Here is a 26,923-nt window from a genome sequence, read left to right as displayed (position 1 = left end):
AAAAGACATTTTCCCAGCTTAAGAAAAATGATACCAGAGAGATCTCTGGAACTTCAGGAAGGAAGGAAGAACAACATAAGTAGGTCTGTATCTGGGTAAATATTTTAAAAATTGTTTTTCTCTTCCTAAGTTCTTTATACATAGCCATCAAAAAGAAAAATTGTAACATTTCTTGATGCAGGTTTTCAGTTTATGTAGATGTAAAACATGTGACAACTGTAACAGAAAAGGAAAAGTTAAAGGGTAGATTTCTACGCTTTCCTTGAAATGGCAAAATATTAACTCAAAGAAGACTGTTAAAGTTAAGTAGGTATATTGCAATCCTTAGAACACACACACAGGTGCACACACATGCTAGATAGCCAAAAAGCCAAAAATGATATAAAATACATCATGTAAAAAATCAGGCTGGGTGCAGTGGCTTACGCCTGTAATCCCATCACTTTGGGAGGCAGAGGCGGGCAAATCACGAGGTCGGGAAACCGAGACCATCCTGGCTAACATGGTGAAACCCTGCCTCTACTTAAAATATACAAAAAATTAGATGGGTGTGGTGGTGGGCGCCTGTAGTCCCAGCAAATCAGGAGGCTGAGGCAGGAGAATGGTGTGAACCCGGGAGGCGGAGCTTGCAGTGAGCCGAGATCACATCACTGCACTCCAGCCTGGGAGACAGACCAAGACTCCATCTCAAAAAAAAAAAAAAAAAAAAAAAAAACAAGCCAACCAAAAGAAAAGTTAATAAAAGACTATCAAGTACTCAATGCCCACAAATATAAAAATGTAGATAAAATAGAATAATTGTTTGAATAACAGAAACTACCAAGATTCACTGATAAATTTGATAAAGAAATAGACAAAATAATCATATCTCCATTAAAGAAATATTAAGTTTTTACATACAAACGTTTCCACAAGAAAAGTCGATTCCCAGAGTATTTGACTGAAAAATTCTGGTGTACTTTCAAAGAAATAATATAAACTCTATACAATGTCTTTCCAGAAAATATAAGAGAAGAAAACATTCCTCAATTCATTTTATGAGACCAGCATAACCCAATACCCAAACCAGACGTAGATATAGCAAGAAATAAAAACTATAGAAAAATATTCATAAATATGGACACAAAGATTTTCAACAAAATATTAGCTGATAGAATCTTGCAGCATGTGCAATATGTTAAAAAGATAATATATCATGACCAAGTGGGATTTTCCCAGTAATTCAAAGCTGATTCAACATTAAAATATCAATCAATATGGTTTACAATATCAACAGAAAATATTACATAATCATCTCAATAGATGCAAAAAAGCATGTTATAAAATTTAATAGCCACTGATATAGACTAGGAATATAAATTTCATTAGCCTAATCAAGGACATCTAAAAAATCTCTACATTCTACATCAGACTTAATGATAAAAGAATAAATGCTTTGCCCCTGATAATGGGCAGCTACAAAGAAACAAAAAACAAGCAAACAAACAAAATAACCTATATACTACATTATAGTTAACAATTAAAGATGTAAGGCTTTCCCCTAAGATCATTGATGAGGCAAGGATGTCTGTTTTCACCTCTCCTATTTAATATCATATTGATAGTCCTAGCCACTGCAATAAAGCAAGAAAAGAATAAATGGCCTACAGATTGGACAGGAGCAAATAAAATTATCTCTATTTACAGATAAATGACCATCTACACAGAAAGTCTAAAGTAATCTAACAAGACGCTCCTAAAACTAATAAATGAATTTAGCAAAGTTCCAAGATACAAGGTCAATATATAAAAATTAGTTGTATTTCTATATTCTAGCAACAAACAAGTGGAAACCAAAATTGGGTGGGGGGTGGGTAGCACCATTTAAAATAGCATCAGAAATACAAATAAATGAAATATGTACACATTTAACAAGATATGTGCAAGATAAGTATGCTCAAAAATATTAGACACTGATGAAAAAAGCCAAAGAGACCAAAACAAATGAAGAGATAATGTGACCACAGATTGTGTTAATCAATATTGTTGAGTGCCACTTGTCTCAAAATTTATCTATAGATTTAAGGCAATTCTAAACAAAATCCCAGCAGGACTTTGTAGAGATATTAGCAAACTTATTCTAAAATTTGTATGGAAAGGCAAAGGACCTAGAATAGCCAAAACAATCTTGAAAAAGAAGAACAAAGTTGGAGGATTCATATTATAATTACATAATTTCAAGACCAAAAATAAAGCTACATAGTGAAAACTGTGTGGTGTTGGTGAAAGGACAAATATAATAATGATGCAGAATAGGGAACCCATAAATAGATTCACAAAAATATAGGCAATGATTTTTTTTACAAAGACACAATGGAAGTTTAATGGAGCAAAAATAGTCATTTCAACAAATGGTGTTAACTCAAATGGATCATAAGCCTAAATGTAAAATATAATAGCATACAACTTTAGGATGAAAACAAAGGAGAAAATTTTTGTGACCTTGAGTTAGGCAAAGATTCCTTGGATATGATATCAAAAGCACAAGCCATTTTTTTAAAAAGTTGATGAAATCAATACCAGCAAAATTAAATTATTTCAGCCTCTGAAAAACACTTTCAAAATAAACTGAAAGCCACAAACTGAGAAAAAAATGTTTACAACAAATTTTATTACTGACAAAGGGCTTGTATAAAGAGTAAAGAAGGGTCACAGGCAAGACAGCCAAATAGGAACAGCTCCGGTCTGCAGCTCCCAGTGAGATCAATGCAGAAGGTGGGTGATTTCTGCATTTCCAACTGAGGTATCCGGCTCATCTCATTAGGACTGGTTAGACAGTGGTTGCAGCCCACAGAGGGCAAGCCAAAGCAGGGTGAGGCATTGCCTCATCCAGGAAGCACAAGGGGTTGGAGAACTCCCTCCCCTAGCCAAGGGAAGCCATGAGGGACTGTGCCATGAGGAACGGTGCATTCTGGCCCAGATACTACACTTTTCCCATGATCTTCACAACCCGCAGACCAGGAGATTCCCTCGGGTGCCTACGCCCCCAGGGCCCTGGGTTTCAAGCACAAAACTGGGTGGCTGTTTGGGCAGACATCAAGCTAGCTGCAGGAGTTTTTTTTTCATACCCCAGAGGTGCCTGGAATGCCAACTAGACAAAACCACTCACTCCCCTGGAAAGGGAGCTGAAGCCAGGGAGCCAAGTGGTCTAGCACAGTGGATCCCATGCCCACAGAGCACAGCAAGCTAAGATCCACAGGCTTGAAATTCTCACTGCAAGCACAGCAGTCTGAAGTTGACCTGGGACACTCGAGCTTGGTGGGGGGAGGGGTGTCCACCATTACTGATGCTTGAGTAGGTGGTTTTCCCCTCACAGCGTAAACAAAGCCACCAAGAAGTTCAAACTGGGTGGAGCCCACTGAAGCTCCATAAAGCCACTGTAGCCAAACTGCCTCTCTAGATTTCTCCTCTCTGGGCAGGGTATCTCTGAAAGTAAGGCAGCAGCCCTAGTCAGGGGCCTATAGATAAAACTACCATCTCCCCAGGACAGAGCACCTGGGGGAAGGGGCGGCTGTGGGCACAGCTTCAGCAGACTTAAACATTCCTACCTCCCAGCTCTGAAGAGAGCAGTGGGTCTCCCCAGCACAGTGCTCGAGCTCTGCTAAGGGACAGATTGCTTCCTCAAGTGGGTCCCTGACCCCCATGCCTCCTGACTGGGAGACATCTCCCAGCAGGGGTTGACAGACACCTCATACTAGAGAGCCCCAGCTGGCATCTGGTGGGTGACCCTCTGGGACAAAGCTTCCAGAGGAAGGAACAGGCAGCAATCATTGCTGTTCTGCAGCCTCTGCTGGTGATACCCAGGCAAACAGGGTCTGGAGTGGACCTCTAGTAACTCCAGCAGACCTGCAGCTGAGGGGCCTGACTGTTAGAAGGAAAACTAACCAACAGAAAGGAATAGCATCAACATCAACAAAAAGGATGTCCACACAGAAACCATATCTGAAGCTCACCAACATCAAAGACCAAAGGTAGATAAATTCAAGAAGATGAGGAAAAACCAGCACAAAAAGGCTGAAAATTCCAAAAAGCAGAACACCACTTCTCCTCCAAAGGATCACAAGTCCTTGCCAGCAAGAGAACAGAACAAAGCTGGACAGAGAATGAATCTGACAAACTGACAGCAGTAGGCTTCAGAAGGTGGGTAACAACAAACTCCTTCAAGCTAAAGGAGCATGTTCTAACCCAATGCGAGGAAGCTAAGAATCTTGAAAAAAAGGCTAGAGGAACTGCCAACTAGAATAACCAGTTCAGGGAAGAATATAAATGACCTGATGGAGCTGAAAAACACAGCACCAGAACTTTGTGAAGCATACACAAATATCAATAGCTGAATCAATCAAGCAAAAGAAAGGATACCAGAGATTGAAGATCAACTTAATGAAATCAAGCATGAAGACAAGATTAGAGAAAAAAGAACGAAAAGGAACGAACAAAGCCTCCAAGAAATATGGGACTATGTGAAAAGACCAAACCTACATTTGATTGGTGTACCTGAAAGTGACGGGCAGGATGGAATCAAGTTAGAAAGTACTCTTCAGGATATCACCCAGGAAAACTTGCCCAGCTTAGCAAGACAGGCGAACATTGAAATTCAGGAAATACAAAGAACACCACAAAGGTACGCCTCAAGAAGAGCCACCCCAAGACACATAATTATCAGATTCACCAAGGTTGAAATGAAGAAAAAAATGTTAAGGGCAGCCAGAGAGAAAGGTCGGGTTACCCACAGAAGGAAGCCCATCAGACTAACAGTAGATCTCTCTGCAGAAACCTTACAAGCCAGAAGAGAGTGGGGGCCAATATTCAACATTTTTAAATAAAAGAATTTTCAACCCGGAATTTCATATCCAGCCAAACTAAGCTTCATAGGTGAAGGAGAAATAAAATCCTTTACAGACAAGCAAATGCAGAGAGATTTTGTGACCATCAGGCCTGTCTTACAAGAGCTCCTGAAGGAAGCACTAAATATGGAAAGGAAAAACTGGTACCAGCCACTACAAAAACATACCAAATTGTAAAGACCATCGACACTATGAAGAAACTGAATCAACTAACGAGCAAAATTAGCAGCTAGCATCATAATGACAAGATCAAATTCACTCATAACAATATTAACCTTAAATATAAATGGGCTAAATTCCCCAATTAAAAGACACAGACTGGCAAATTGGATAGAGTCAAGACCCATCGGTGTGCTGTATTCAGGAGACCCATCTCACATACAAAGACACACATAGGCTCAAAATAAAGAGATGAAGGAATATTTACTGAGCAAATGGAAAGAAAAAAAAAGCGGGGGTTGCAATCCTAGTCTCTGATAAAACAGACTTTAAACCAACAAAGATCAAAACAGACAAAGAAGGGCATTACCTAATGCTAAAGGGATCAACTCAACAAGAAGAGCTAACTATCCTAAATATATAGGCACCCAATACAGGAACACCCAGATTCATAAAGCAAGTTCTTAGAAACCTACAAAGAAACTTAGACTCCCACACAATAATAGTGAAAGACCTTAACACCCCACTGTCCATATTAGACAGATCAACAAGAGAGAAAATATTCAGGACTTGAACTTAGCTCTGGACCAAGCAGACCTAATAGACATCTTCAGAACTCTTCACCCCAAATCAACAGAATATACATTCTTCTCAATACCACATTGCACTAATTATAAAATTGACCCCATAATTGAAGTAAAACACTCCTCAGCAAATGCAAAAGAACAGAAATCATAGCAAACAGCCTCTCAGACCACAGTGCAATCAAATTAGAACTCAAGATTAAGAAACTCACTCAAAACTACACAACTACATGGAAACTGAACAACCTGCTCCTGAATGACTACTGGGTAAATAACGAAATGAAGGCAGAAATAAAGATGTTCTTTGAAACCAGTGAGAACAAAGACACAACATACCAGAATCTCTGGGACACGGCTAAAGCAGTGTTTAGGGGGAAATTGATAGCACTAACTGCCCACAGGAGAAAGCAGGAAAGATCTAAAATCGACTTCCTAACATCACAATTAAAAGAACTAGAGAAGCAAGAGCAAACACATTCGAAAGCTAGCAGAAGACAAGAAATAACTAAGATCAGAGCAGAAATGAAGTAGATAAGAGACACGAAAAACCCTTCAAAAAATCAATGAATCCAGGAGCTGGATTTTTGAAAAGATCAACAAAATACATAGACCACTAGCCAGACTAATAAAGAAGAAAAGAGAGAAGAATCAAATAGATGCAATAAAAACTGATAAACGGCATGTCACCACTGATCCCACAGAAATACAAACCATCATCAGAGAATACTATAAACACCTCTACACAAATAAACTAGAAAATCTAGAAGAAATGGATAAATTGCTAGACACATACACCCTCCCAAGACTAAACCAGGAAGAAGTTGAATCCCTGAAAAGACCAATAACAAGTTCTGAAATTGAGGCAGCCTACCAACGAAAAAAAAGCCCAGGACCAGATGGATTCACAGCTGAATTCTACCAGAGGTACAAAGAGGAGCTGGTACCATTCCTTCTGAAACTATTCCAGACAATAGAAAAAGAGAACCCCTCCATAAACTCATTTTATGAGGCCAGCATCATCCTAATACCAACATCTGGCAGAGACACAACAAAAAAAGAAAATTTCAGGCCAATATCCCAGATGAACAGGGATGCAAAAACCCACAGTAAAATACTGGCAAACCGAATCCAGCAGCACATCAAAAAGCTTATCCACCACAATCAATTTGGCTTCATCCCTGGGATGCAAGGCTCGTTCAACATACACAAATCAATAAACGTAATCCATCATATAAACAAAACCAATGACAAAAACCACATGATTATCTCAATAGATGCAGAAAAGGCCTTTGACAAAATTCAACAGCCTTTCATGCTAAAAACTCTCAATAAACTAGGTACTGATGGAACATATCTCAAAATAATAAGAGTTATTTATGACAAACCCACAGCCAGTATCATACTGAATGGGCAAAAGCTGGAAGCATTCCCTTTGAAAACTGGCACAAGACAAGGATGCCCTCTCTCACCACTCCTATTCAACATAGTGTTGGAAGTTCTGGCCAGGGCAATCAGGCAGGAGAAAGAAATAAAGGGTATTCAATTAGGAAAAGAGGAAATCAAATTGTCCCTGTTTGCAGATGACATGATTGTATATTTAGAAAACCCCATCATCTCAGCCCAAAATCTCCTTAAGCTGATAAGCAACTTCAGCAGTCTCAGGATACAAAATCAATGTGGAAAAATCACAAGCATTCCTATACACCAATAACAGACAAACAGAGAGCCACATCATGTGAACTCCCACTCACAATTGCTTCAAAGAGAAATAAATACTTAGGAATCCAACTTACAAGGGATGTGAAAGACCTCTTCAAGGAGAATTACAAACCACTGCTCAAGGAAATAAGAGAGGACACAAACAAATGCAAAAACATTCCATGCTCATGGACAGGAAGAATCAATATCGTGAAAATGGCCATACTGCCTAAAGTAATTTATGGATTCAATGCTATCCCCATCAAGCTACCATTGACTTTCTTCACAGAGTTAGGAAAAAACGACTTTAAATTTCATATGGAACCCAAAAAGAGCCCGTATAGCCAAGACAACCCTAAGCAAAAGGAACAAAGCTGGAGGCATCATGCTACCTGACTTCAAATTATACTACAAGGCTACAGTAACCAAAACAGCATGGTATTATTACCAAAACAGATATATAGACCAATGGAACAGAACAGAGGCCTCAGAAATAATGCTACACATCTACAACCATCTGATCTTTGATAAACCTGACAAAAACAAGCAATAGGGAAAGGATTCCCTATTTAATAAATAGTGTTGGGAAAACTGGCTAGCCTTATGCAGAAAACTGAAACTAGACCCCTTCCTTACACCTTACACAAAAATTAACTCAAGGTGAATTAAAGACTTAAACATAAGACCTAAAACCATACAAACCCTAGAAGTAAAACTAGGCAATACCATTCAGGACATAGGCATGGGCAAAGATTTCATGACTAAAACACCAAAAGCATGGGCAACAAAAGCTAAAATTAATAAATGGGATCTAATTAAACTAAAGAGCTTCTGCTCAGCAAAAGAAACTACCATCAGAGTGAACAGACAACCTACAGAATGGGAAAATTTTTGCAATCTATCCATCTGACAAAGGGCTAATATCCAGAATCTACAAAGAACTTAAACAACTTACAAGAAAAAACAAACAACCCCATCAAAAAGTGTGCAAAGGATATGAACAGACACTTCTCAAAAGAAGACATTTATGCGGCCAACAAACATATGAAAAAAAGCTCATCATCACTGGTCATTAGAGAAATGCAAATCAAAACCACAATGAGATACCATCTCACGCCAGTTTTAATGGTGACATAAAAAAGGAAAAAACAGATGCTGAAGAGAATGTGGAGAAATAGAAACGCTTTTACACTGTTGGTGGGAGTGTAAATTAGTTCAACCATTGTGGAAGACAGCATGGCGATTCCTCAAGGATCTAGATCCAGAAATACCATTTGACCCGGCAATCACATTTCTGGGTACATACCCAAAGGATTATAAATCATTCTACTATAAAGACACATGCACACACGTTATGTTTACTGCAGCACTGTTCACAATAGCAAAGACTTGGAACCAACCCAAATGTCCATCAGTGATAGACTGGATAAAGAAAAGGTGGCACATACACACCATGGAATACTATGCAGCATAAAAAAGATGAGTACATGTTTTTTGCAGGGACATGGATGAAACTGGCAATCATTATCAGCAAACTAACACAAGAGCAGAAAACCAAACATCGCATGTTCTCACTCATAAGTGGGAGTTGCACAATGAGAACACATGGACACAGGGAGGGGAACATCACACACCGGGGCCTGTCGGGGGGTGAGGGGGCTAGGGGAGGGATAGCTTTAGGAGAAATACCTAATGTAGATGACAGGTTGATGGGTGCAGCAAACCACCATGGCACGTATATACCTGTGTAACAAACCTGCATGTTCTGCACATGTATCCCAGAACTTTAAGTATAATAAGAAAAAAAGGTTAAAAAAAGAGTAAAGAAGTCTCAAAACTCAGCAGTAAGACAATTAAAAACAGTTTAAAAAATAGGCAAAAGATTTTAAGACAGTTTAGCAAAATAATTATACAAATGGAAAATAAGTACATGAACAAATGCACATTATCATTATTAATTACGAATAATTATTTAAAACTACAGGAAGTTATCACTAAACACCTATTAGAATAGCTTTATTTATTCATTTATTTACTTATTCATTTACTAAAAGCCATTAACAATACCAGATGCTGGTAAGGATGCAAAACAGCTAAAACTCTCACACATGACTGATGGAAATGCAAAATGGCACAGCTACTTAAGACAACAGTTTGACAGTTTCTCATATAGCTACACATTAATTACTATATGACTCAGCAATTCCATTCCCAGTTATTTATCAAAGACAAATACAAATTTATATTCACACAAAAACCTGTACATAGATGTTTATAGCAGCTTAATTTATAAACTGCCAGAAACTGGAAACAGCACAAACGCTCTTTAGCTTGTGGATGATAAACAAACTCTGGTCCATCCATAAAAAGGAATATGATTCAGCAATTTTTAAAAATACCCAACTTGATACCAAGCAAAAATAAATCTCAAATACATCATGTTAGGTGAAAAAAACCATAGGCTACATGCTGTATGATTCCAATTATACAATATTTTGGAAAAGGCAGAACTACAGGGACAGAGGATAGATCAGTGGTTGTCAGAGGTTGGGACTGGAGAGTGATTTGATGCCAAAGGGATATTGAGAAATGTTCTTTTCATGATGAAACTGTTATGTATCTTGATTGGGTGGTGGTGATCCTATGACTCTATGCATGTTTCACAATTCAAAGAATGGTACACTAAATAGTAAATTTTACTATATATAAAATTAAAATATAATCAGACATACATTTCTAAATAAATTAAATTTTAATCTTGTTAGATTCTCTCTCCATGTAGTTTTTATCAACCCAGTGTGCTTTTGCCTTATATCTAGCCACAATTCTATGAGTATAGCGTAAGTGGAAAACAGACTTTTATGGATAATCAGTAGTCTCCACCATATAAAGTTTAATTCTGCATGAAATCATTCTCTAGTACAAACCCTTTCTATATAGATCCACAGATAAAATTATGTGAAGATTAAAAATTTTCAGGTTGCAGAGCAAAAACATTGTGCCAATTCTGTCCTCTATGTAGAAGCTTGGTAAGACCATTGCAGGCTGTTTGATAAACTACAAAGAGAAGAGAAAACCAACTGCAAGGGACTAGACAGAGGAAAAAATGAAAGTACAAGGCAGGGTAAAAGAGAAGAATACAGTGTAAACAGAGAGGAGAGACAGGATTAGAAAGGGAAGACAAGATAAATGGGGAATAAAATATGAAAAAATAGAGAGTGTATGAAATTTTTATATCTTTGTTATGCGGAATAATTTTTCATGGTTGTAACTATAAAGCAAAACTGAAGTCAATTGGGAACTATGTGTTACTTTGTTTTGGTAAGTTAAATTAAGTTTCTCACACAATGAGACAAATTACTAAAAGTCTCCCTTATTACAAAAATATTGCCAATTATTTCTCCTTAGTTCTAGCTTATAAAATATCACTGTCTATCTCAGAAAATGAAATTGTCTAAATATCCTTTTAAGAGTATCTCTGATGCTGGTTCTCACGTCCTTCAAATGTAGAAAAACTACTTTCTTCATAAATGTTAAGTTGCAAACAACATTGAAATCAATTTATAAGCTAGATAAAGACTACCATAAAGTTTCCACAAAAGTACACTCACCTCATGCTGCTGATGTAAGCATTTAACATAAAAGGTTTACATATGCAGTTCTCTGGAACCTCTCTCTAAAAGTTCGCAATCCCTATCCATCCCAAACAACCAGAGAACAACCTGTCTGCAAATCTGAGCGCAGTCTGCTTTTCTGCTTTCTACTACACTTGGTGCCATTTTGGTCTCTCTCAAGGCCTTCAGCTTTGTGTTGAGAAGGGGACCCCTCTCCTCCCTCTCCATCAGCAATATCAAGGTCAGGGAAGCATTTTTAAAAGTTTCTGCTTAGGTCTGATTCTCCATACCACAGCATATATTTGAATTATGACATGCGTGTCAGTGATTTTCAACCAAGGAGATGTTGTTCTCAAGGTTTGGCAATGTCCAGAGACATTTTTGGCCATGATTACTGGGGGAAGGATGCTACTGGCATCTAATAGGTGGAGGCCGGGAATGCTGCTAAATTCTACAACACACAGGACGATCTTCCACAACAAAGAATTAATTAATTCAAAATATCAGTAGTGCCAAGGTTGGGAAACACTGATCTATATATATATATTTCAACATCTACCTCTTTATCTGTATCTATTTTTAAACCAAGTAGTCGTTTGGGGTTTCTGGTAGTTTTTGTAATTAGGGATGTTTGGAGTTTTCAGGTAAGCATGTTTGGTTGGTTAAGAGACCACCCAGATTAATTAGCAGACTCACTGGAGACCTTGAATAATGTCTTCAGTAATACTGAGCATTGGGAACTTGTTTCTGACTCAAGCTGCAGAACCCTGGTTTATGTAGCCACATAAACTCTGAAGAGGAACACTGTCTCTTTCAGAGTGGAAATTTCCACAGTTCTAACGTTTTCACTTCCTCCCTTCACAAGGGAAATAATAATATTCTTGTGAAACTTAAAAAATAATACCAAAAAGCGAGAGAAAAAAAGGAAACAAGCTTTAAGCATGAAATACCAGCATAATTATACTTGCAAATACTTGGATAATTACTACTTCTTTACCTGGCATTATAGTACATTAATAACATAATAGTAAACTGAATTTACCCTTAAATGGATCCTTAGGCTCAAGTAATATTGTTCATCTCTAAAAGGCACTAGAAGTACAAAACAAGTTCACCCTGGTAAGTGGATAGATAATTTATAATATAAAATAAATCCAATAAAATTCTTGATGTCTTCTTTAAAACTAAAAAAGTATTAAAATGCTTTTGTCACTCTGACAAAAGCATTCAAATGGGGGATAAATGAGAGTGAAGCAGAAAACTTTAGTTTGCAAGTTCCAATTTCCTCTGTAAGAGTCAAAAGATAAGGTTAACTTTTGAGGCATCCTATCAATACTTTAGAAACCAGTGTTGGTTAAGTATAATGAAGAAAAAATTAATCATTGTGTTGTTTTATGTGCATTTACAATTTTTTTATTTTAAAAAATTTCTATGGGTACATTTATGGACATATTTAAGAGTCTTCACAACAACAAAAAAATTCACTCTATTGGACTTATAGAAATATTAAGAATAAAATCTATGTTTAAATATTTCAAAATTTTAATTGGCTACATTAATAAGTTTTTATTTATAGTTGCATAAGGAGTTTGTGAATATTTGGAAATACCTAGATTAAAGATTAAACAGACATTACTTGACATACAAATAAAAGTAAGGGGATAAAGTCCTCTGTAAAACTATAAGTTTTACAAAATATAGAGACAGCCAAGTAAAAACGGGTTCTGGAAGAATCTCCCACCAGCCTGCACAGTGGGGGGACGGGGCGGGACCTCGGGAAGTTCGCGTTGTTTGCAGCGGGGAGGATCCCGGCCTCTCCTGCCCCTGGGATTCAATCTGTGAGATGAAGGCCTGTTAAGAGGAACGCCTCTCGCTTTGCTGATTTTTTTTTTCCTTTCACCCAATAAATTCCACTCCTCGCCCTTCTGTGTGTCCACGAGCCTAATCTTTCCTAGTCATGTGACAACAGCCCGTTTTTTTCCTACAACAGTATCATTTGGTGTCTGCCCCTGATTTAGGTCACTCTAATTATAATGTCATAAGAAAAAAGCAAGCCCACAGAGAGAACGCCTTGGTCAGAGAAGACCACATTTCTCCATTATAAAATCCTTCTCCCCCTGCATCAAAACTCATGTTTAAGAGTCCATATTTGAGAACCAGACTTCCTGGGTTTAATTTCTGTGGTTCTACCACTTAATAGTGGTATCATCTTAGGCAAATATTAAATGTGTTGAACCATTCTCTGACTGTTTATTCATTTATAAATGATAATAACAATAGAACCTGCCCTATAGGGTTGCTATGAGGATTGAATGAGGTAACATTTTTAAAGAACGTGGCATAATAAATGGAAGATGGGTAGAATTATTATATATTACTCTCTTAGCACTGAAACTATTCTCCCTATTCCCTATGATAGGCAGGGCTGTTACTTTTTTAACATGTTATATATCCAATCCTGAAAATCAGAACGGAAACTAGCGAAAAGCTTTCAAAATTTATCCTTGACTTCAACAAACTGTGACAGAAATATAAAGTTACTTTTACTAAAGCATTCTGTTAACTCATGTCATAAATACAAAAAAAAAATGTACAGGGTTGAAAATAAAACCTAAGATATATCATTGAGTTCTGATTAAAAACACTCAACAAATCAGACTGAGATAACATTTAGAATAAAGGAGACATAGAGACCTTCACGGGGATGGTGACAAAGACGTGGGGATGGTTGACATTTGCTGGAATGCTTACTGTACACCACACACTCTTCTGAGTACCTGACATACGATGGCTCAAACTGGTCCTCAGCATCCTTGTGAGAGGTGACAGCATGCTGGCAGCCCTGGCAGCCCTCGCTCGCTCTAGGCGCCTCCTCGGCCTCGGCGCCCCCTCGGCCTCGGCGCCCACTGTGGCTGCGCTTGAGGAGCCCTTCAGCCCGCCGCTGCACTGTGGGAGCCCCTTCCTGGGATGGCCGAGGCCGGAGCCGGCTCCCTCAGCCTGCGGGGAGGTGTGGAAGGAGAGGCACGGCTGGGAACCGCGGCTGGGAACCGCGGCTGCGCGCGGCGCTTGCGGGCCAGCTAGAGTTCCGGGTGGGCGTGGGCTTGGCGGGCCCCGCCCTCGGAGTGGCCCGCGGGCCCCGCGGGCCCCCCAGGCAGTGAGGGGCTTAGCACCCTGGCCAGCAGCTGCGGAGGGTGCTCCGGGTCCCCCAGCAGTGCCGGCTCACCGGCGCTGCGCTCGATTTCTCGCTGGGCCTTAGCTGCCTCCCCGCGGGGCAGGGCTTGGGACCTGCCGCCCGCCATGCCTGAGCCTTCCCCAAGGTGTCTACATGCTGGAGGGGGAGGAAAATGCATCAGGTCACACCAGACAATCTGGATCAAAAAGGCATACTTCCTCCTACCATGAAAAAATAGCCTCTCCACTTTAAAATATTAAATGAAAAATACATGTTGTATATGTGAAAGTTATAGAAAAGGGCTAATTATAAAAAAATAGTTTAGTGCCAATACTGGTTCATAAATTCTTATTTTTAACTAATGCTGTTAAAATGCATACCAAAATCTTTCTTCTTAGTGACAATCCTGGCCTGAATCACTGAAATTTATACAAACAAATTACATTCAAAGAAAAATCTGTGTTTAAAGACAGGGCCTTAAAAATGTTTCTCTAGTTGAACTAGATATTCAATAGATTCATAAAACTTTCATTGCCAAACCGTACAAAACATTTATTTTTAAAAGCTCTGCCTCTATATTATCTATGCCAAGTAAAATAGAATTTTATTTGGATTAAATGTCTTTGAGACATTTATAAGGCTCACTATTTGCAGGGAGGTCTATTTTACTAAATTAAAAAATGTCACTGAGACAAAGCAACTAAGTGTTAAATAACTTACTTTCCTATTTCAGACATAAATCTGTGTAGGTAGAGATGGTCTTGATTAACTATGATAGAAGCAATCAGGCATCATACCTAGATGTCACCAACATTTTAAGCAATGGAAAAAAAATAACATGCCTTAGGATCATTTGAGACCTTGGCTGGAGGCCACAGCTTCTGTGGCTTCTGAATTGTTTAGGAAAGAAGCTGAGGTTTGGTTGTTCCTTTTTTGCATTCTTTCATAAAAGGAGAGAGATATATCCAAGGGATGAAATTAATAAAAGAAAAAAAAATCTGTTATCAGAGTTGGTCAACAGGCATCACAAGCTCGGATTCCAAGAGCCTGGAAAAACAAGTGAGAGGCGAGAGGTTGGTTCTCAAACTAAGAGCTGATGTGAGGTGCCTGACTTTCAGCAAGCCGGTAGACTTCCCCAATACCTACCCTGCACATGCAGAGACCCTGACCACAGCCAAGCAGACAAAGCCAATTTAAAAACAGAATGTCAGAGAAAAACTGGAGAAGCAAAGCAATGCCTAAGAGTGGGAGAGGCAGAAGCAGGCTTGAATGAGTAATCGTGACTAGCTTCATGGAAAAGTAGATAATCTCTGCCCCAGAGAGATAAAGGGTAAAGCCATAGACATTCCCCTCTCACCTAGAAAGACAAAGTGGCCTTTCTGGAAATTGATGGTATGAAACCTAGATGTGAGATCACTTAAACCTTATGTAGTGTTATCTTAGGTAGTGTTATATAGTGCATATATGTGCTGTTTAGACTTGCAAAATAAGAATCTAATACCTACTGGCTCCAAACAAATAGTTAATTTAGGGGAGTTAAGCTCCAGGGAATCACATGCATAGTGATAGCCCTACAAAGCCCAAGCAATGTAAAAAAAAAAAATTTTTTTTTTTTTTTTGAGACAGAGTGTCACTCTTTCACCAGGATGGAGTACAGTGGCATGATCTCGGCTCACTGCAACCAGGAAAGATTAGGCTTGGGGACACACAGAAGGGCGAGGAGTGCGTTCAAGCAATTCTCCTGACTCAGCCTCCCAAGTAGCTGGGACTACAGGTGTGCGCCACCACGCCCAGCTAATTTTTGTATTTTTAGTAGAGACAGGGTTTCACCATGTTGGCCAGGATAGTCTCGATCTCTTGATCTCGTGATCCTCTCAACTCGGCCTCCCGAAGGGCTGGAATTACAGGGGTGAGCCACTGAACCCAGCCGGAAAAATTTTTTTGTGACTTTCATTTCTGGAACTCAGTCTGGCTGCATTTCTGGACCATCACTCCAGCTGAGAACAACCATAAATGCTGAACACATTTAAATGTTGTTGTATCATTTTAAAGGCCTTGAAGAGAAGAGATGACAAGCAATTACCAGGCCTAAATCTAGGAGAAGGCAGAAACCCAGAGAGGAAAACAAAGCTCCGAAGCTAATTTTGCTCTGAGAGTGTTTGCTGAACCCTGCGGACTTGTAATTTTGTTTTCACTGCTCAAGGGCTGTGGGGCCACCATAGACAGGTAAGACAGAGACTGGCTTTGTGCTCACAGATCCTGTTTCTTTATTCTTGGCTCACAGGAAGATTGTATTTCCTATTGCTTCTTATAGTTATGTTGGAGACACATGTCTAGTTTAGTCAATAGAATAAGTACAGAGCTTATGAATGTCACTTCCACACCCAGCCCTTAAAGTCATCCTCAAGAGCTCAGTTTCCTTTGCCAAATATTAACAACTTCTTGACAGATGCCTTGGAGGGGACAAACCTAAGAGAATCATCTGACCTATGTCTGACTATGACATGAATGAAATAATACATTTTTATTTTTTTAAGCCACCAAGATTTTGGCTACAGAAGCTGGTGAGGATTATGCTGACAAGTTCCGGGGACTGCAAAGAAGCCCTTTGGAAAGACTTGTAAACAGGAATATATATATTAATATATATTTTTAAAGTTTTCATGATGAAATATTTTAGACTTACAAATGAATAGCAAAAATAGTACAAAGAGTTCCTGTACACTCTTCACCCAACTTCTCCAAATGTTTAATCTTACATAATTGAGTAAAATGATCAAAATCAAGAAAATAACACTAGTAAATGCCACTAATTCATCTATGAACTGTATTTAAATTTTGTCAACTGTCCCTATGTGCCCCTTTTCCTGGATCAGGATGCTATCAAAGATCACACAATGCATTTATTTATCTTCTTACTCTTTAATCTGGGATAGTTGCTTAATCTTTCTTTATCTTTTGTGACCTTCACAATTCTGAAGAGTGTGTGCCCATAGTTTTGTAGAGTGTCCCTCACTTTGGATTTGTCCGATGTTTCTTTTTGATTAAATCAGGTTATATATGTTGGCCTCATGACTGCAAAAAAAAAAAAGAAACCCTCAGCCTCAAAAATGTAAAAAATAATATCAACCCACCAACCCACTCTATAGGCCCAACCACAGACCACAGCGAATGTTATCTTAGTTGAACAGAAAAGGGGAGAAGTGGAGAGACACTTGAAAAACCATAAACAAAAGTAAGTGAACACATGGATGACTAAATCATGATCACATTTGCTGGACTGTGTAAAAAAAAATTCAAATTGAGAATTCAGTTTAAAATTGTCTCCGATTATAGTATAGCCTAGAGTCCAGCAAATGCAAACACAAATCGTTTTTGTAGGGATTCATCTTTATCCCAGGCATCAAAGAACTTTCACAAATAATTTTAGAGGGAAAATGCATGGATCACAACCCAAAACCACTGAAAACAGCAGGCAACAAAGCAGCATGAGCAAAAACAGCAGAAATAGCAGGCAGCAGGAATAGACATGAAAAGAGATGATATATTGGAATTGACAGAAATATAATTCCATACTTGCTATGCCTAAAAAATAAAAGACTAATTTGGAAGTATCTATAGGAATCAGAAAACTATAAAGAATGACCAGCAGATTTGAAAACGGTACAAATAAAACTTATCCTGTTGAAGAATGTAATACCAAATTTCATAAATATAACATGCATTTATTTTCTGACTATTACTTCCTTTCAGCTGAAAGGCCACAATCTATGGCAATATTGATTCAAAGAAACATGGTCATTGAAATAAAAAGTCATTGGAAAGTTTTAATAGCACATGAGACAAAGTTAAAAGGACAATTGGTGAGATGTAAAATGAGTCAGAGGGAACCAACCATCCAGAAAGATGCACAATGAGAAAAATAAATGAAAAATGTGTTTTTTGAACAATTTTGAAACATGGAGGAGAAAGCACTTCCAAAATTACGGAATAAAGATCTATAATCTTTATTTTTAAGAACGCTGGAAATTGATGGCTTGCCACAATCCAGGAGCATTTATTCAAGAAAAACAGTTGAATTTTAGTTATAATATTACAGTGAGCCCTGTGATGTTTTGACTTGCTCTGGTCTCATCTGCCTTCTCTAGTTCTCCAGTAGCCTTGAAAGCCAACAGCCTCAAAAATGTCATAGCTGTGAAAACCACAACCTAGCATCCCTGGAGGGGACAGAACAGGTTTGGACCACCCCAAAAACTCCATACTCAGAGAATTGTCAGTATTTGACCAGTCTGTAAGCTCCCTGAAAAGTTTCTTTCTCAGAGCTTGGTCTGTGTAACTACCTTAGGCTATTGTCTTAAAAACACTCAACAGTAGTTATTTAACACTACAGTTGCATGAAGCAGTGATAAAAGTTGGGGATAGTAACAAGAAGCTACCACGAAATTCAAAAGGAAGAGTGGGGAATGAGATGTCCATGGGGTCATTGAAAAGCTCTGACAAATTTCTAGGAATCTAGAAGGCAACGTGCATGTGCCAAGGAAGACCTGACAAGGCCCTGATCTCTTACCTTTGGCAGATCTTAAGGCTCTGTGCAAGCAAGAAGAGAAGGTTAAGGCAGAGTTGTGAACTACTTGCTAAGGACTGACAACATGTTCCAACACACTCTGAGAGATTCTTAGCAAAGACTGGTGTACTTATTGGTTTAAGACATTTGAGGAAATAGTGTTGAATTATTACCTGATTGGTAAGTTAACATAAAAGAGATTTTAGAGACTACACACTACAAAGAATACAGAGTTCAAAAAATTGGTCCAGGAAAGTCACTATACGACCAAACAAACAACAGCAATAACAACATCAACAAACAGCTACAACAACTGACACGGGGTTGGTACAAAGGGGAGATGCAATTTCCAGGGTTGTAACATGGTATTATTTTAAATATCCAGTTTTATACAAAAAATTATGAGACAAGCAACAAAACAGAAAATTATGGCCCATACATGGTGGTGGTGGGAGTGCTGGGGGGAAGGCAATAGAAATGTTCCTTCAGTATGCCCGGACACTAAACTAGAGAAAGACTTTCAATCAACTACTATTATATTATCAAAGAAATTGCAGTAACCATGTCTAAAGAATTAAAGAGAATTTTGATAAAATGTCCCACCAAGTAGAGAATATCATTTAAGAGATAGAAATTATTTCAAAAAAGAACCACAGGGAAATTTTGGAGTTAAAAAAATTAATTGAAATGACAATTCACTGGAGGAACACAACAGCTGATTTGAAATGACACAAGAAAGAGCCACCAAAACTTAAACCTAGGTTGACTGCAAGTCTCTAATCTTAGAAACCAAAAGAAAAAATAATAAAGAAAAGTGAACAAAACCTCAGAGAACTGTGGGAAACCATCAAGCATAGCAGCATACACATAATGGAAATATCAGAAGAAGAGAAAAGTGGGAAGAAAGAGTATTTTTAAAATAATGTTTAACAAATTCACACATCTGATGATGTCTCATCAGAAATCATGAAGCCAGGAGGCAGTGAGACAATTTATTCAACGTGCTAAAGAAATAGACTTTTGACTAAGAATTCTATATTCTCGGAAACTATCTATCAAAACAAATAAAAAATTAAGACATTCCCAGATAAACAAAAATGGAGACAATCCATTACTGGCAGACCCGCCCTGCAAGAAATACAAAAAGGAGGGGCCGTACGCAGTGGCTCACGCCTGTAATCCCAGCACTTTGGGAAGCCGAGGCGGGCGGATCAAGAAGTCAGGAGATCAAGACCATCCTGGCTAACATGGTGAAACCCCATCTCTACTAAAAATACAAAAAATTAGCCGGTGTGGTGGCGGGCACCTGTAGTCCCAGCTACTTGGGAGGCTGAGGCAGGAGAAAGGCATGAACCCAGGAGGCAGAACTTGCAGTGAGCTGAAATTGTGCCACTGCACTCCAGCCTGGGCGACAGAGCGAGACTCTGTCTCAAAAAAAAAAAAAAAAAAAGAAACACAAAAAGGAAACTTTCTAGCTGAAATGAAAGGACACTAGATAGTAGTTACTCAAGTCCATGTGAAAAAATAAAAAGCATCAGTAAAAGTAACTATATTTGATAATATAAAAGATATCATAAGTGTATTATTGTTCATAACTCTTTTCTTCTCTCACTGATTTCAAAGACAACTGCATAAGGCACTAGTTATAAAACTGTGTTGAAGGATTTATAATGAAAAAGATGTAATTTCTATGACAATCATAGCACAAAAGGTCAGTGAGGAAAGAGAACTACATTGGAAGTTGACCCAGAAAGTTTTATATACAATTGAAATTAAGTTGTTACTAATATAAACTAGATTGTTTTAAGTGAAGGTGTTACTTGTAATTTCCAGGACAACCACTAAGAAAATAATTTAAATAGATAAATATATTTATACTTATCTATAATATGTATTATATGTATAAACATAAATATTTGAATCATTTAGTTTTTAAAATATTAAAAGAAAGAAGGGAATTAAAACTTTATACTGCAAGATATCAATTTAACTCAAAAGAAAGGGGAAATGGAGAAACAGACAAAGACACAAGATGTATAGAAAACAAATGGCTGTTCACTCTGATGAGTGAACAGGTAACCTACACAATGGGAGAAAATTTTTGCAATCTATCCACTGACAAAGGGCTAATATCAAAAGTCTACAAAGAACTTAAATTTACAACAAAAAAACAAACAACCCCATCAAAAAGTGGGCAAAGGATATGAACAGACACTTCTCAAAAGAAGACATTTATGCATCCAACAAACATATGAAAAAAAGCTCATCATCACTGGTCATTAGAGAAATGCAAATCACAACCACAATGAGATACCATCTCAATGCCAGTTAGAATGGCAATCATTAAAAAGACAGAAAACAGATGCTGGAGAGGATGTGGAGAAATAGGAACGCTTTTACACTGTTGGTGGGAGTATAAATTAATTCAACCATTGTGGAAAACAGTGTGGCAGTTCCTCAAGGATCTAGAACCAGAAATACCATTTGACCCAGCAATCCCATTACTGGGTATATACCCAAAGGATTATAAATAATTCTACTATAAAGACACACACACACATATGTTTATTGCAGTACTATTCACAATAACAAAGACTTGAAACCAACCCAAATGCCCATCAATGATAGATTGGATAAAGGAAATGTGGCACATGTATGTCATGGAATACTATGCAGCCATAAAAAAGGATGAGTTCATGTCCTTTGCAGGGACATGGGTGAAGCTGGAAAACATCATTCTCAGCAAACTAACACAAGAACAGAAAACCAAACACCGCATGTTCTCACTTGTAAGTGGGAGTTGAACAATGAGAACGCATGGGCACAGGGAGGGGAACATCACACACAGGGGCCTGTTGGGGGCTAGGGGGTGACGGGAGGGAAAGCATTAGGAGAAATACCTAATGTAGATGACGGGTTGATGTGTGCAGCAAACCACCATGGCATGTGTATACCTATGTAACAAACCTGCATGTTCTGCACATGTATCCCAGAACTTAAAGTATAATTAAAAAAAGAAAACAAATGGCAAAATTCCAGATGTAAATCATACATTATCAATAATTGCATTAAATGTAAATGGACTAAACCCAGCAGTCAAAAGGCAGATTGGCAGAATAAATTTAAAAAGCATAATCCTGTCATAAGCTGTCTACGAAACACATTTGACATTCAAGAGACAATAGGTTGAGAATAAAAAATATAGAGAAAGATACAGTATGCTAATAGTAAGTAAAGGAAAGCTGAAGTGGCTACACTAATTTCAGACAAAACAAACTTTAAACAAAAATTATTACTTGAAACAAAGGATATTTTATAATGATAAAGGAACTAAACCATCAGCAAGATTCATTATTCATTCATGAAATGAACAAATATATATATTTCAACATTTTGGAAAATGTTTAGAAATATATATGCAGCTAACACCAGATCCCGAAAGTACATGAAACAAAAAGTGACAGAACTGAAGAAAAAATAGACAATTCAATAATAATAATTAGAGGCTTTAGTATGCCATTCTTTTTTTTTTTCAGGAAGTTAATAAAGACAAAAACAAACGAAAGGTGTATTTTATTTAACAAATACTTACTTACATAGGGCATGTGAGTTAGACAAAGTTCTAGGGAATTTCCAAATTCATTTAATTCTTATATCAACCCCATGAGGTAACTACTATTGTCATCATTTTTTTAATGAGAAAATTGAACCATAAAGAGGATAAATAGCCCAATGTTACATAAAACTAGTAAATGACAAGAAAGATCAAATCTAGGCAATCTAACTCCCCAGTCCATGCTCCTAACCAGCAGGCTGTATTACATATCTAGTAGTAAGACAAGCAAGTTATTTAGAGACTGGGAGGTAAATAGCACAATAATCATCTAAAAGAGGTGAAAGTGATTGTTTTATAGTAGGTCCTCAAATATTTAAGACGCATGTGTGTTACCTATAAAATAGGAGTAATACTCATTTTGCCTACTTCTCAGGATGGCAGTAGTATCAGTTAAAATACTTTGTTAACTAAAATACGAAATTATAATTTTTAAAGTTTTTTTTCAAGATATACATGCACAGTTTAAAGATAGTTTAAATGGTTTTCCAAGAAATAAATGGAAGAGCTTCCTGCACCCTTACTTTCCAGTTTTCCTTTCCTAGTATGCCATTCTTGATACTAGACAGAACAAGGCAGCAGACAAACAAGGAAGTACAAGATTTGAACACTGTACACCAACTAGCCCTAACTGAACATCTATAGAACATTCTACTCAACAACAGAAGAATACACATTGTTTCAAGGGTATGTGGAACATTCTCCACCTTAGACCATCTGTTAGATCATAAAACACCCTTCAGTACCTTTTAAAAAATTTAAACCATACGAAGTATATTCTCTGGCCACAGTGAAATAAAACTAGGAATCAAAAACAGAAAGAAATTTGGAGAATTCACACAGGAAAGTGTATATTAAACACACTACTAAGTAACCAGTGGTTCCAAAAATAAATGTAAACTAAAAGGAAAACTAAAAAATGTTGCTAAATAAATAGAAACAAAAATATTCCAAAAATTATGGGATGCAATGAAAGCAGTGCTTAGAGGGAAATCACTAGCTATAAACATCTACATTAGAAAAGGAAGAAAAATCTTAATAGCCTAACTGTACACCTTCAGACTAGAAAAAGAAGGGCTAACTAAACTGAAAACAAGGAGATGGAAGAAAATAATAAAGATTAAAGAAGAAATAAATGAAATAGAGAATAGAAAAAAAAAATCAACAAAACCAAAAGTTGGGATTTATTTTTAAAGCTTAACAAAATGGACACATCTTTAGCTAAACTGATACCAAAAAAAAGAAAGAAAGAAGTTTCAACTTAATAAAATTAGGAATGGAAACAGAGACATCATTAATGATCTCACAGAAATAAAAACAGTTCCAAAAAGGATACTGTAAACAATTATATGCCAACAAATTAGATAACCTTGATGAAACAGACAAATTCCTAGAAAGACATAAGCTACTAAAACAGATTCAAGGAGCAAAAAACACTTGAATAAGCATATCACACATAAAAAGATTTTATTAGTGATCAAAAATCTCCCCACCCCCAACATACACACACAAGTCAAGTACCAAATAGATTCAATGATGAATTCTACCAAACAACTAAAGAAGAATTAACACCAATTCTTCACAAACTCATTCAAAAAAATAGAACAGGAAATAACACTTCCCAATTCCTTCTATGAGGCCAACAACCAGACAAATACATCACAAGAAAAGAAAACTACAGAACAATATGTCATTATGGGCCAGGCCCAGTGGCTCATGCCTGTAATCCCAGCATTTTCGGAGGCCAAGGCAGGCTGATCACTTGAGGCCAGGAGTTCAAGAGCAGCCTGTCAAACATGGTGAAACCCTGTCTCTACTAAAAATACAAAAATTAGCTGGGTGTGGTGGCGCATGCCTGTAGTCCCAGCTACTTGGGAGGCTGAGGCACAAGAATCGCTTCAACCTGGGAGGCGGAGGTTGCAGTGAGCCAAGATCATGCCATTGCACTCCCGCCTGGGCAACAGAATGAGACCCTGTCTCAAAAAAACAAAAGTCATTATGAATATAGATGCAAAAGTCCTCAATAAAATACTACCAAATTGAATCCAGCAACATATAAAAAGCATTATATAAAATGCAAATCAAAACTATAATGAGTTATCACTTCACACCTGTTAGGATGGCTATTACTTGGGAAAAAAAAAAGGTATTGGCAAAGTTGTGCAGAAACTGGAACATAAGTGTTGGTTGGAATATAAACCAGTGTGGCAGCTATGGAAAACAGTATGAAGATTCCTCAAAAAACTAAAAATAGAACTACCATATGATCCAATAATCTCACTTCTGGGAATATATACAAAAGAATTGAAATCAGAATCTCAAAGAGATGTCTGCATTTCTCATGTTCATTTCAGCTCAATTCATAATAACCAAGACATGGAAACAGCCTAAGTATCCATCAACAGATGAATGGATAAAGAAAATGTGGTATATACATACAATGGAATATTAGTCAGCCTTAAAAAGTAAGGAAATTCTGCCATTTGCAACAACATAATGAACCTGGAGGAGACTATGCTAAGTGGAACAGGACAAATATTGCATGATTTCACTTGCATTAAGTACTTAAAATAGTCAAACTTATAGAAGTAGAGAATACAATGATGGTTGCTAGAGGCTGGAGACAGGAGAAATTTGGAGTTGCTATTCAAAGGATATAGTTTCAGTTATGCTAGATGAATAAATTCTAGAGATCTGCTTATAACACAGTGCCTATACTTAATAAAATGATATGGTGCACCCCTCCTCAGAAAAAACCAAAGGAATACAAGAAACTCTGGGAGGTGTTAAATATGTCTATTACCTTGATTGTGGTGAGGATATTATGGGTGTTTGCATATGTCCAAACTCATCAATTCTACACGTTAAATATGTGCAGTTCTTTATATATAACTATACCTCAATAAAGGTGATTTTTAAAAAGATTATACAACATGACCAAGTGGCATTTATCTGAGAAATAATTCAAGATGGTTAACATCTGAAAATCAATCAATGTATAATATCCTATTACAAAAACCAGATAATCATTTCAATAGACACAGAAAACTCATTTGAAAAAATCCAACACTCTTCCTGATAAAAATACCCAGTAAACCAGGAATATTAAAAAAGTTATCAGCCTAATAAAGCCCATATATAAAAATTGCATAGCTAATATCATAATTAATATTGAATGACTAAATGCCTTCCCCCTAAGATCATGAACAAGAAAAGATTGTCCATTCTCACCACTTCTGTACAATTTTCTACGAAAGACCTAGAGAAAAAATGGGCAAATGTCTCTATAAAAATAAAAAATAAAAAATTTGCCTGGTGTGGTGGCATGTCCCTGTAGTTCCAGTACTGAGGAGGCTGAGGCAGGAGGATTGCTTAAGCCCAGGACTTAGAGGCTCCAGTGAGCTAAATCACACCACTACACTCAGCCTGGGTGACAGTGTGAGACCCCCAACTCTTAAAAAAAAGGTTAAAAAATAAAAAGTTTAATATATTAGAAAATATAACAATTTAAAATGTATTTATTCCTATTTACATTAATACAAAATATATAAAGCAAAATTTTACATAACTATAAGAGAAAGTTAACACATTCACAATAAAAATGAAACATTTTTTAACAAATCTACCTCAGTACCTAATAAAATAAAGCAAAAAAAGACTATAAGATATTTAAGTAGCATAACCTACAAACTTCAAATCACATTCTTTGAAATACACATAAACCGATTACAACAACTGATCATGACTTGGCCTCAAAACAACTCTCAGATAATTTCAAAGGTTTAAGGTCATACAGATGATATACTATGACTATAATTCAATTAACCCAGAAGTCAGTAACAAAAATATAACTAGGAGATAATTCATGTTTAGAAATAAGGAAATATGTTTCTAATGGAACTATGGTCCGATAAATCATAATAGAAATAAATTATCAGAAAGTAAAACTCTCTACTGAAAATGGAGAGGAGGGAGTATATGATAACATAATAAAAGAGGAAGAAGGGGAGTAAATGATCACTTGAAAATATAAAAAAGACTTAGGAAAAGAAGATGCTGCATGGGGGAAATTGGGAATATATTTAGAAACAATAGAAGTAAGCATAAAATAACTAAGAACTGAGAAATTTTAGAAAGCAAAGCAGAGTGTATAAAACTTACTATCTTGGTTTTTAAAATTCAGTAAAGTAGTAATATATGGACATTCACAAACACACACATAAACAGCACACATAGACTTGAAACTAGTGTGATTGACTTACTATCAGAACAGAAACAGAAGAAAAATAAAAACAAAATAAAGAAAAACAGGTTGTGATTGAAGAAAAAAAAATATTTTCTTAAGAAGAAAGATAGGCTGGGTGCGGTGGCTCATGCCTGTAATCCCAGCACTTCGGGAGGCCGAGGTGGGCAGATCACCTGAGGTCAAGAGTTCGAGACCAGCCTGGCCAACACTGTGAAACCCATCTCTACTAGAAATACAAAAATTAGCCAGGAGTGGTGGCTCGTGCCTTGTAGTCCTAGCTACTCAGGAGGCTGAGGCAGGAGAATCGCTTGAACCTGGGAGGCGGAGGTTGCAGTGACCCGAGATCACACCCTTGCACTCCAGCCTGGGCACAGAGCGAGACTCTGTCTC

The 26,923-nt window shown here is 37.3% G+C and overlaps 1 protein-coding gene across 4 annotated transcripts in view; it reads right to left on the bottom strand.

The window, feature by feature from the left end:
• ST8SIA1 (ST8 alpha-N-acetyl-neuraminide alpha-2,8-sialyltransferase 1) overlaps window positions 1–22,920 on the bottom strand; it is a 192,879-nt gene extending 169,959 nt beyond the window's left edge. For 2 of the 4 annotated variants that reach the window (XM_054662945.2, XM_063784818.1), the window contains exon 1: window positions 13,716–14,035. The gene's annotated coding sequence lies outside the window, so the exon portion shown is untranslated. Of the gene's footprint in view, window positions 1–13,715; window positions 14,036–22,811 lie in introns of those variants that run through there. The other 2 variants (XM_054662946.2, XM_063784819.1) reach the window with 2 other exon arrangements.
• Window positions 22,921–26,923: the final 4,003 nt, after the last annotated feature.

The sequence above is a fragment of the Pan troglodytes genome, chromosome 10 (assembly GCF_028858775.2).
Source record: "Pan troglodytes isolate AG18354 chromosome 10, NHGRI_mPanTro3-v2.0_pri, whole genome shotgun sequence".
Lineage (NCBI taxonomy): Eukaryota > Metazoa > Chordata > Mammalia > Primates > Hominidae > Pan > Pan troglodytes.
The sequence above is the reverse complement of the archived record's forward strand: the minus strand, read 5'-3'. Positions and strand labels throughout refer to the sequence as shown.